Here is an 11446-nt window from a genome sequence, read left to right on the forward strand (position 1 = left end):
CTCCCTCAATCCGTGCAATGGCTACTGCTATAGGTTTCAGGCTGATTAACACTCTCTCCCAAAATACATCATCCAGGAGGATTCTCTTGATGGGGCTGTCCATATCGGCAGACTGTGATATGGTCATTTCTTGGAGAGATTCCTTCCCCTCCAGGAGACTGTCAAACATGATGACAACACCACCCCAACGGGTGTTGCTGGGAAGCTTCAATGTGGTGCTCTTATTCTTCTCACTTTGCTTGGTGAGATAGATTGCTGCTATAACTTGATGACCCTTCACATACCTAACCATTTCCTTGGCTCTCTTGTAGAGTGTATACATTGTTTTCAGTGCCATGATGTCCTTGAGGAGCAGATTCAGTGCATGAGCAGCACAGCCAATGGGTGTGATGTGAGGGTAGGACTCCTCCACTTTAGACCAAGCAGCCTTCATGTTCCCAGCATTGTCTGTCACTAGTGGAAATACCTCCTGTGGTCCAAGGTTATTGATGACTGCCTTCAGCACATCTGCAATGTAGTTAAACACAGACCGGTGTGTCTGTTGTCCCTTGTGCCTGTGCTCTTGTAGGATACTGGTTGAGGGGTGGAGATGTAGTTAATTATTCCTTTCCCACAAACATTCAACCACCCATCAAAGATGATTGCAATACAGTCTGCTTTCTCTATGATTTGCTTGACCTTCACTTGAACTCTGTTGAACTCTGCATCCAGCAAATGAGTAGATAAAGCATGTCTGGTTGGAGGGGTGTATGCTGGGTGAAGAACATTCAGAAATCTCTTCCAATACACATTGCCTGTGAGCATCAGAGGTGAACCAGTTGCATACACAGCTCGAGCAAGACATTCATCAGCATTTCTCTGACTACGTTCATACTTTGAGTCAAACTTCTGATTCCAGGAGGACCATGAGCTGTTGCTATCGATAAGGTGTCTGATTCATAATTTTCACCTCGAATAGAATTAGAGGTACTTTTGTCAGAGGTTGCTTGTTGTGAGCGCTGAGGCAACTTCATGCACTTGGCCAGATGATTCTGCATCTTTGCTGCATTCTTCACATATGATTTGGCACAGTATTTGCAAATGTACAGAAGGCTGTTTAAAAGTGTGCAAGATCTTGAGAATCAGCTGTACATGTAATGGCAGAATGCACTGTGCATGCAGAGGGTTGCAATTCCATTGAATTGGGGATAGTTTAACCAAAATATGCCACAAGACCTACAATTGCCTTGTGTGTCCCACAAAAAAAGATTGACTGTTATAAGCTAACTTGTTTTTGATTAATTTAAGCAAAATTCCCCAAATTCTCGGGCTTAACTTCCCATGGAGAATTCCCGACCCTTTGCAACCCTAGGTAGGTGTCATCTTAATACACAAATACTAACAGGTACTGAGGAGATAGATTCTGTTACTTGTGTGAAATATTTCTATTCTGGGATAGTTGTTCACTGAAATGCTATCATTAGTTGTTTATGCTACTACAATGTAAATGAATGTCTTGTGCTTTCCGTTATAATTTTAGGTTAAATTCACAGGGTAAAGTAATTGATTGTAAAGGATTAGCCAATCAGTGGCTAAAGACCACCCACTTGCACTGATTGACATATCCCTTTTATTATGAAAAAGGCCATGAAATTCGGAAATGGATCATGTGATACAGCACCATTAATGAAGCGCAAATGTTATAATGAAAAAATCCATTGGGAAATACAATGCGTCATTATGAAATAAAATATGGTAACATTTATATAGAAAAGTGAAACTATGAAATAAGATTTCATAATAATCCATCCAACAGTTTCCATCCAACAGAGTCTTTGACAATGACCAGTATTCATTATTCAAACTTTGTAATTAATACAAATTTGTGTCAATCTCTCCTTCTGTTTTTAACATTATATGCAGATGTATCGTGCACACTAGAATTTGTCAGGTCAAAATCCCACCAAAATAATTTACCAAAGGCCTTGACTTTACCCTAATGAGTCCTTCACAGTATGCAAATGGTCGCCACTACCGTCTATCACATAGTAACATGCAGTTAAAACATATATTTGTGTGTGTGAGTAAGCAATAATCATCTCTGGGGTTGGCAGCTGTCTCCTTCCAGCTTCGGCTTCCCGTTGCAATTGTTACTTTAAGTTGGATTTAGACCACAAATACCACATGTCCCTTTTAAAACGCAGGTGCCTTTCTATTTATTCTGTCATTGCAAAGTTACACAGAATGTGCTCAGGAAGAGGGGGAAAAGTTTAGATTGTTTCCTATGTGCCTCAACTTTTCATGAAAAAACACATGCTCCAGTACTGTATAGTTTAGAGATACCTAGTCCTTTGATGTAAAGAAATGATGCCAGCAAAAAGTACATTCTATGTATACACAGAACACTCCCCCCTCAGTTAAAAAGAAAGGGCAAAGTGTTTCTTTAAAAGTGTTGCAGTTTGATTTACTGGTACTGTAAGGTCAGCTTTGATACTTTTAATATGGGGCGGCAGCGTAGCCTAGTGGTTAGAGCGTTGGACTAGTAACCGAAAGGTTTCAAGTTCGAATCCCCGAGCTGACAATGTAAAAATCTGTTGTTCTGTCCCTGATCAAGGCAATTAACCCACTGTTCCAAATAAGAATTTGTTCTTAACTGACTTGCCTAGTTAAATAAATAAAAAAATATAGGTTTCTGCTAAACCAGCATTATGTACCCAATGTCATCGATACATTATGGACAGTATTCATGAAGGACTCAACCCCCAAGGGAAATAATCTCTGTGGAATACCTCAAATAACAAAAATAGATGAAGTTAGCTACTCTATGGCTTGCTCTGGTAAAGCAGTGAAATATATTTTTTTGAAGCTAAACATGGAGAGATCATTTTCCAATGAGGTTTTCTCTGTGAAGAAGTAAACATCATCCTAGATAAAGTGGGTGACATAGACCATCTGGTTGCCTGAGTCACAGCTATGCCGTCTGCTTTAGGAACAAACAATCCCTTAGCAGAGAATACAATGCACTGTCATTGTCACTGCATTACGCTACTATGACATCTGGCGCTAAAATATGACCAGTGGCAAGGAGATGGCGCTCACACACGACTCACTGTACGATCAACGATCAATTGTGTTTCAAAACCCATGGTAATAACTGTAAATAAAAACTATGGTAGTCATTAACCCAATCAGAGTTGAATTCTCCCTCAATACTTTAGTCTGTGGCACAAATGAGTCTGACCTCAGTAAATGCTCTTCTATATCCTACTGTGGTGGTGGTACCTTTCTGTCTGTGTCACTAGTGATGATCTGGTACTCCTCAGGGTGGTAGCAGACACTTCTAACCAGAATATACACTATCTGCTGCTTCTATTTGTTTCACTATTTCACTGTTAGTATTTGATTTGGGCCTTTCCTGTAGCTCAGTTGGTAGAGCATGGTGTTTGCAACGCCAGGGTTGTGGGTTCGATTCCCACGGGGGGCCAGCACAGAAAAAAAATGTATGAAATGAAATGTATGCATTCACTACTGTAAGTCGCTCTGGATAAGAGCGTCTGCTAAAATGACTAAAATGTAAAAAAAATATTCTATTTGTTAAACTATTAGTCCTTTCTTCATATCAATAGCATTGTAACCAGATTATGATATGAATAAACATGAGCCAAGGTGTGCAATGCTTGTGGTTTTTGAAAACGTTGTTTAACTGGTAGTCCCTAACACAGTTCAGTGGTTTCATGCCCACTAATGACCTTCTAAGGCATAAAGGTATTTATAATACAATTATTTGGTGGGTGCCTATATTTGTCATATTTCATGCATGTACAAGTGTGTATTAATATGCATGTGAATTGGAAATGTGTATTTTTGCATATCCCAACTCTCCTTGAGACACCCTCGGAAAGTGGGGTCACGGCCAGAGTCTGCCATTATCAGCGGCGACCCTATTTGTACTTTGTAATGCTCATGGTTCTTTATCTCCATCATTGTTGTTTATCTTTATCTCCATGGTGCTTTATCTTCTTGATCTTTACCTGTCCCGCCCCTCCCCGCTGGCAATCCTCTTGCAGCCTCTGGTGGTGGCGATGGCTGTCACTCACACCCATGCTGTGGGCGTTGTGCACAGTCATCATCAGCCTGCCAGTCTCAGGAGTGAAGCCACAGATCTTACCATCATTCCAGGCTGAAAGAAAACAACACAAAAAGTCAATGACTGGGAGAAATACAAACATGAATGCGTGACAGAAAGTATTGTTTTTCTTTCATCCGAGTTAAAAATGGCACAACTGTTGTTGCCCAACTAAATCACCACCAGAAGAATGCATTTGCATTTCCAGACAGCAGACACGGCTTATAATAGAAAGCCCCTGAGTTTCTGCTGCTAAGAAATGGAATGGGAAATCCACCACTGATGATGCTCCTGCCGTCAATCATGAATTGCACAGCGTTGCAGCCAGGTCATGTTGGGCACAGTGATATGTAGCACTTCTTTAGAGGTTTCCCTATGCCACATCCAGATGACATTCTCAGAACGTGGCAAAGAGCTCAGATGAGCCACTGTGAGATATACATCAAGATATACATGTTAAGTTAAAGCACTGATCAGTCCATAATGAATTGATCTAGCTATTGACTATGATAAATATCATGCTTAACCTCTCTTGGGTATGTGGGACGTGACCATCCCACCTGTGGGACACACTATTCAACAGCCAGTGAAATAGCAGGGCGGCAAATTCAAAACAACCAAAATCTCATAATTCAAATTTCTCACACATACAAGTATTATACACCATTTTATAGATAAGACTCGTCAATCAAACCACATTGTCCGATTTCAAAAAGGCTTTACGGCGAAAGCAAAACATTCGATTATGTTAGGACACACCACCTAAACAAGAAAAGCCACACAGCCATTTTCCAAGCAAGAAGAGGCGTCACAAAAACCAGAAATACAGCTAAAATTAAGCACTAACCTTTGATCTTCATCAGATGGCACTCATAGGACTTCATGTTACACAATACATGTATGTTTTGCTCGATAAAGGTCATATTTATATCCAAAAACCCCATTTTACATTGGCCCGTAATGTTCAGAAATGTTTTTCCTTCAAAAACTTCCGGTGAATGAGCACATCAATTTATAGAAATACTCATCATAAACGTTGATAAAATATTAAACTGTTATTCTAAGAATTATAGATAAACATCTCCTTAATGCAACCGCTGTGACAGATTTCAAAAAAGGTTCACGGGGAAAGCACACTTTGCAATAATCTGAGTACGGCGCTCAGAAAACAACAGCAGGCAATACAGATACCCACCATTTTGGAGTCATCTAAAATCATAAATGGCATTATAAATATTCACTTACCTTTGATGATCTTCATCAGAATGCACTCCCAGGATCCTAGGTCCACAATAAATGTTGTTTTGTTCGATAAAGTCCATAATTTATGTCCAAATATCTCCTTGTTGTTTGCGCCTTCAGTAAGCTACTCCAAATGTAGGAAGCGCATTCAGTATTTGCATTCAGTAGGGGACTGACCCTGCACACAAATGGAATGTGATGGCGTATATGATGTGACCTTTTAGCCTGTTGTGTCACTCACATCGTTCACGGCGCTGTTATGGCTGGTGGTGATCAGGTGATGAACTCCTCTTTGAAGTCAGTATTGTTGAAACAGTAGATCTGTGTCACTTCTGTGACCACAAAGAACTGGTGACCATCACCACAGGGCGCTATGGATGCCACACCTTCTCCAGCTGAACCTTCCTGCCAAAGAGTAGAAACCAAAGAATACACATACAGGTAGTATTCATTATGTAGTACAGTGGTGTATTAGATGCTTTTGGAAGATGCACACAGGATTACTGAAGTGAGAGAATAACTATAAAAGTGAATAGACCTCCATTCCAGACACTTGACTCACTTGATGTGTTTGAAGTTGGATGAGGATCCTGAACAGAGGGAACGTGCCATCTCCTGAGCCGACAATATGTTGCCTGTCTTCATCACAGATTGTGTTCACCCAATGTAGACAACAAGGGGAAATGCATGCTGAGTTCTGAGTTTTATACTGCAGTCTATCTAACTAAGCCAGATATTAGTCCTCTTACCGTGTTCCTTTTTTGAAGCCACCTTGTTGAACTTCTGTTTCACTGGGCCACGGCCCATTAAGAAGCTTCGTCTTGAGATTGACTTTCAGGATATCTCCACTGCTGCCACAGTAGAAATAGCTGCCTTCTTCAGGGATCTGTACCAAGAAGTAACAAGTTATTCAGGCTGCAAACTGCTGCAAGACTTACGTATGTTGAGGAAATTACGCTCTCACAAAGGAAGGGTCATACTATTCACATGTTTTAATGTATCATGTATTAGTGCGTCTTCTTTTTTTTGTGTGTGCCTACATTTTTCAACATAGGTGCACACAGACTCCTTGTATGAAAGGTCAGCACAGAGCCCTGTGTATAGCCATGTGTTCTGATATTGTAATTACCCAAATGCATTTCACAATTGTTTTCAGCTGCCCTGTCTGACATTCAGTGTGTGTGATCTTGTGGGGAAGATCAAGTTCCCAAACGCGGAGAGTGTCGCTACAAGAAGATGATCCATATCCTTATAGGCCTTTAGCTGTGACATTTCATTAGAAGGTGTGCCAAGCCAAAATTATACAAAAATAGCTCTATTTAGATATACATACTGTTCTGCCTATACCGTTGGTAGAGCATGGTGTTTGCAACGCCAGGGTTGTGGGTTCGATTCCCACGGGGGGGCAACACAGAAGAAAAAAAAATGTATGAAATGTATGCATTCACTACTGTAAGTCGCTCTGGATAAGAGCGTCTGCTAAATGACTAAAATGTAAATGTCACTTGTGTTGGAGTATTGCAGAGTAAGGCAGTGACCACCACTGTGGGCTGTGGCTGGGCTTTCACAAATGGATTCTGTTTTCTATATTCCACACCACTATATGGACATTACAGACACACACAGTTATTCAGTTAAAATGTATGAATATGACTATTTGTAACTATTATATTATAACAGAGGATCTGAGTCAAATGTCAGTATTTCACAAAGTTTGACACACTATTGCTATGGCTAGTACCTGCCATCATCGTGACCCCCAAGGGTCACCAGATACTTGACATTGAGGGGAGAAGGCCAATCCTTCCACTTAGGCTTTGTGGAGCTGCAGGTGAGCATATATTCATCTCTTGGCAAAGTCCCATATTATAACATCATCCTGTTCAAAGAATGATAAAGACCAGCTAATTATCTTTTATCACAGTTTTCTGCCCATCCATTTTTCTTTCATTTTTGCATTAGTCCATTACCTTGAAGAACATGAAAGTGACCGGACCATGAGGCAACATACTTTCCACGTTTGGACACAGTGAGACAGGAGACATTGTTGGTGTGGCCATGCATAAACTCCTGTTTCTTTTTTGTCAGGCTTTTGAGGATGATATTTCAGCCCAGTGGATATATAAGGTGCTCTCTGTTAGGGTTGACTTTTACTCCAAAGATTACATGACCTGGTAAACAAAAGACACACAGTGTATTTTGGGTAAAAAAGTATTGCATTAACTGAAAATTGTGTTGATGGCTAGCTGCTGACTTATTTTATGTTGGCATTTGGGCATGTCGTTTTGGGAGAACTTCTTTTTTTTTTTAGATGAGATCTTCCCATTCTAAATCAACTAATATGGTAGCTTTATGACTTTAAATCTTTTTTTACCATTATTTTAACTTTGTGGAACCAGTAGGAGTAGTAACACCAATGATGGTAAGAGCAATGAGACATTTTAGGTAAATTAGGATTTTCTGAAATGGAGGCCACAAATGCTGAGATCTAAGGTCATTAATCCTTTAAAAATAATGATCATTTTGAGGTCAGTTAAATTTAAGGCCAGTCAAGTTCTTCCGATCTCGACAAACCATTTCTATATGAACCTCGCTTTGTGCACAGAGGCATTGTCATGCTGATTGTTGCTTTCAGAGGCAGTTTGGAACTCTGTAGTGAGTGTTGCAACCGAGGACAGACTATTTTTATGGGCTACATGCTTCAACATTTGGCAGTCCCGTTCTGTGAGCTTGTGTGGCCTACCACTTTGTGGCTGAGCTGTTGTTGCTCCTAGATCTTTTCACTTCAAAATAACAGCACTTATAGGTGACCGGAGCAGCTCTAGCAGGGCAGAAATGTGATGAACTGACTTGTTGGAAAGGTGGTATCCTGTGATGGTGCCACGTTGAAAGTCACTGAGCTCTTCAGTAAGGCCATTCTACTGTCAATGTTTGTCTATGGAGATTGCATGGCTTTGTGATCGATTTTCTACACCTGTCAGCAACGGGTGTGGCTGGAATATATATCTGCACAGTATGTTTGTGTATGGTTCTCATGATTTAGGATTGGGTGTTGAGGGACCACTTGTCACATTGTCCAAGGTGTGTTTGTGTTATGGTAAACAATGCATTTTCTGTCCAGATAAAGATAGTGATACAGCTTTGAAAAAGACCCACCACTGACCAAATGTTTTTGTTTTCCAGTCCAACAGGAGTGCATCCCTGAGGCCATCCGGTGCATGGATCTCCTGTGCCAGTGTGATCCGAGTGCGAGAGTACAGGTGTAGGGACTACAGCAGATCGAGAATGTGGACGGACAAGTTAGTAACTCATCAAATGTGATACAACATTGTATAAAACATTGAATTTTGAGATTTTTACTATTGTCTCCCCTTTTCCCCATGTTTTAGACATAAGGCGTGACATGCAGAACATCTTCAGGCGTCCCCTATGAGAAACAGTGCATGATGTTCAACGCCACCCTCGGCAAGGAGGTCTGCCGGAAGTTATGGCTCTCCGATCCTTAGATGTACTCTCTCTCTCTCGCTGTCTCTCTAGTTAAGCAGTCCAGAGGATTTTCTTAGGGTTAGTCCTATCGAAATCTATTCTTATTTGGAGCTCAATGTAATCATTGACTTTTCAGGCACCTCCACCATGACACAGTTACAGAATATTCTCACTGAGGTGACTCTTGTGGGCTCAATGTTTTTACCATACAAACCACAGAAACTGTTTTGTTCCATGAATGCATCTGTTGTACATGACTAATCAAATGACCTGTGAAGTCAGACAGGTCAGTCTCTTTCAGATGATCCCTCAACCACTGTTGGTCCTCCTCAGTGATCTCACAGCTCAGAGGGTTTTAACTTTCGGCTTGAGAAACAGAATCAGAAGTACAGTCGGCGCAAGATTTCACTTCTTTCGGGCAAATAGTACCCTAGACTGTCCTGATCATCTAGTTGAGCATTCCAGATAAATCCTCCATCCCAGCAGGAATGTCCCTTCCACATAGTGCTAAATACTCATATGATTTTTCAGCTCAGCATTCTTAGGGAAACATTTTCCACAAGTGGTGTTCTCTGTGTTGTAAGAACATGGAGTGAGTCAAGTCGTTGTCCAGTGAGTGAGGGTTGGCTGCATAGTGTTTAGTTAGTAGCCTAGTTGTGGTTCACTTCCACTAGAAGGTCCTTATTATTCCCTCCAGGTGTTTCTTCAGGCTGTTGGGGATTGCTTAACATTTTTGCCACACGAACAACAAAAACGGTTTTGTTCCAATGACTGCACCTGTTGAGCCTGACTAATCAAATGACTGACTGACTTTACTTAAGCCCATGGCTCCTATGAGTAGCATAGGCCAGTTGATGCTATTCTCAGTCATTTTTTCCTGTACATCTCTCCTCCATGTGTTTCTAGGTCAGTGTTTCCCAACGCTGGTCCTCCAGTACCCCCAACAGTACACATTTTTATTGTAGCCCTGGGCAAACACACCTCATTCAGCTCATTGAGGGTTTGATGATTAGTTGACAAATTGAATCGGGTGTGCTTGTCCAGGGTTACAATAAAAATGTGTTTTTATATATTAATTCTCGTCAATGACAACATTCTAGAACTGAGTTATGACTCATCTGTGTCTGGTATCCAGGGTAATCTGGTTAATGATTATGTAATGTTGATTATGTGGCTCTTTCCTTGTAGAATGTTGACAGTTCTGTAGAACACATTGTATTGCTAAGATGCGCAATCTTTACTTAATAGCTACACAGGAAACACTTTATTCCTCATTCTGGCCCTGACCAAACCGGTAAGTTGCCCCTCATTATAACTGCACTCCTCCACATGGCCAGATTTATAGTGGTCTTCTCCCCTTTTAATGCTCATGCTCATCCTTGAAAAATACCATAAGGTCTGAAATAGTTGACATACTGTACAAACAATTATCTAGGCTAAGTAAAACAAAATGTATTGTTTATCTACTGCTCTGCTAACTAGCTAGCTAGCTAAAGTGTAGTCAGTGGCTAGCTAAGACAGAGAGAAAGGGGACAAGAAGTTCCACACTTTATTCAATTAATCTCAATATAGCACATGGATTCCACATGGATTGGGCACAGAAGGCCTCTGACCGGGCTGGTGAATGGTAGCTGACAGTGTCGGCTAGAGATGACATGCAGGAGCTTCCTGCAGGAAGTCTTGCATAAGGTCTTTGTTGCTAATTAGCATTTTGAATTTTAGAGAGTAAATTGAGGCAAATATTGATAAAACTCACCTTGTCTGAGACAGAATTACATGTTTTTTATTATTATTTTGATTTATTTAACCTTTATTTAACTAGGCAAGTCAGTTAAGAACAAATTCTTATTTACAATGACGGCCTATCCGGTTATCAAAACGTCACGCCAAGATAAGCCTACACCAAACACATACTTAATTTGAAGTGTTTCTAAAATCTCCTATGCGAATAATGAATGGTGGAAAAACGATTGGAAACATTTTCGTGTTTGACCGCTAGGTTTTATGGGTATTATGACGCATCCACTGTGGAGCTCATTGTGGCCGACCGGTGGCTTCAAAGCCTCTCAATGGGCAATACATAGCATCAGCATTCCAGGGTTATATACACATCATTGGGTCTAACAGTCATCTCGCGCCGAACTGCGAATGTGCATCCGTCAAATAAAAGGCACTCCTTTGATATAAAGTTGTTTTTGTCGAAAATGAAAACGTGTCAGTTTGTTACTTTCACGAGGATGGAGTAATAATATGTTGAGCTACTTAAAGAAAAACTCCACCCGAAAACTGTCTTTTGGTATTTGTTTCATTAGTCTGTTGTTGATTTAGTCCCAAATGTTTTGCTTGTCAGCTATCAAGGTTTCAAAATATGTAGCTTTCAAAATACAGAAATCTGGCCCATATGATGCTGGTTTTGCAAGCCAAAATTTTGGGACTACAGTGGCAAGAAAAAGTATGTGAACCCTTTGGAATTATCTGGATTTCTGCATAAATTGGTCATAAAATTACATCTGATCTTCATCTAAGTCACAACAATAGACAAACACAGTCTGCTTAAACTATTAACACCCAAAGTATTATATTTTTCTTGTCTATATTGTATACATCATTTAA

At 40.4% G+C, this 11446-nt stretch overlaps 1 long non-coding RNA gene across 1 annotated transcript; it reads left to right on the forward strand.

Moving 5' to 3' along the window:
- The first annotated feature begins 8167 nt into the window (after window positions 1-8167).
- On the forward strand, window positions 8168-11044 carry LOC123743548 (uncharacterized). The gene is made up of 2 exons (XR_006770404.1): window positions 8168-8646; window positions 8737-11044. It is a non-coding gene; the product is annotated as an uncharacterized lncRNA (long non-coding RNA).
- The last annotated feature ends 402 nt before the right edge of the window (window positions 11045-11446 follow it).

This window comes from Salmo salar, chromosome ssa06, assembly GCF_905237065.1.
Source record: "Salmo salar chromosome ssa06, Ssal_v3.1, whole genome shotgun sequence".
Classification (NCBI taxonomy): domain Eukaryota; kingdom Metazoa; phylum Chordata; class Actinopteri; order Salmoniformes; family Salmonidae; genus Salmo; species Salmo salar.